Below are 1,415 nucleotides of genomic sequence, written 5' to 3'. Positions count from 1 at the left end.
AGGCAGCCGAGAAATTAACGGTGGAACACTTTTAAGGAATAATATAAAAAGCTTATTAACCCCAATGGTGATTCGTTCTGTTACGATTTTCCGAACCCTCGTTCTCTTCATCTTCAGTCTCTTCGTTTTCTTCATCTATCTCTTCCTTGTCGGACTCATCGTCACTTGTCTCGTCATCTTCGTATCCTTTCAGCCGGTGTTCCAGTTCGGCTTTCCTGCGCGTCGTGGGTAATCCTCATTCTTCCAACCTTTGTTTAAGTTCGGCTACTGTTATCTTTTTAGATGATAGCGAAGACAAAAGAGTTTTCTTTATTGTGCCTCTGTCACAAGATGTTCCCTCTCCTTGGCCCTTCGGTCCATCTTTCATCCTCTTCCTGTCCGTTGTTTTTCGCGCTTCCTTCTCGACACCGGAGGCCACGCTCCAAAGAATGTCATTTTATTTTTTATATCATTACATACTTTTTTCTTTTTTTTTTTTCATTAACGAAAATGTATAATTCCCTCTAACGTACAGTACTGATTAGAAATTTTGTATACAAAAACTTTATTTTACTCTATATCAAATTAGTACACCCGTTACATCATTGGTATTCTGCTGGCTATAAACACTTAAGGACATAGAAATAACTTATTTAACAAATGGTACACGTATTTACAAAATTTGACTTCTAGCTCCAGTTTCCATTTCTTCTATTCCATAGAGAACGATGAAGATATATGACGTAATTACCAAGGCTTCTCCGCTGTTTACAGTTTGTCTGTAATATAAAAAAAAATATTAATCCTATTAATGTTTTTTTGAAAAGTTGAAATTTTTTTCAATTCATTAACATTATTTTTTATTATTATTATTATTATTGTTATTAACGAAAGATTTTCAAAATTAAATAGTTATTGACATGACATAATAGCGTGCTCATGCACATAAATCATTAACAACTGACGATTCATTGATAACGTATTGACAGTCGAAATTCCAATCGGGAATGATTAGTACATACGTGCAATTTACCATGCGGTTAATGGTAGACCAGCTGCAGCACTAATGCTGCAAGAATGGTGATAATCGCCGGTGTAAAGATTGTTGAAGATGATTCCTCTGCCTGAACATCAACATAGACAACGCAACCTCGAGCAGGAATAACGACGCTTTCAGGATTTACGTTGACCCTGAATTTCGAAATAAAATTTCCCAATAAATTTTTTTTTGAAAATTACATATCAAATAATTAGTCATAACGAAGCATTGTATTTCAATTAATCAAAAACAAGAATTGCTACTAACTTAACTTTTTTCAACCAATAACATTACTTAAGCCGTGCTTCAATTAGTATACAAGATCATTTATCCATCAACACTTACCCCGTAGTTAGCGTAGTATTCAACGTAGTCAAATGTATAGTCAGTTCACTAG

The 1,415-nt window shown here is 34.5% G+C and overlaps 1 long non-coding RNA gene across 2 annotated transcripts; it reads right to left on the bottom strand.

The window, feature by feature from the left end:
• Window positions 1-525: 525 nt before the first annotated feature.
• LOC107274584 lies at window positions 526-1,170 on the bottom strand. Of its 2 annotated transcripts, none has more exons than XR_003061863.1 (2): window positions 1,002-1,170; window positions 526-758 (listed from the first exon to the last, which is right to left on the bottom strand). It is a non-coding gene; the product is annotated as an uncharacterized LOC107274584 (long non-coding RNA). The 2 variants fall into 2 exon arrangements; XR_001539495.1 differs by having other exon boundaries at window positions 1,013-1,170.
• Between the last annotated feature and the right edge of the window lie 245 nt (window positions 1,171-1,415).

This window comes from Cephus cinctus, unplaced genomic scaffold (assembly GCF_000341935.2).
Source record: "Cephus cinctus unplaced genomic scaffold, Ccin1 Ccin1_scaffold3382, whole genome shotgun sequence".
In the NCBI taxonomy this organism is placed as follows: Eukaryota; Metazoa; Arthropoda; class Insecta; order Hymenoptera; family Cephidae; genus Cephus; species Cephus cinctus.
This window is presented reverse-complemented; position numbering and strand designations above follow the sequence as displayed.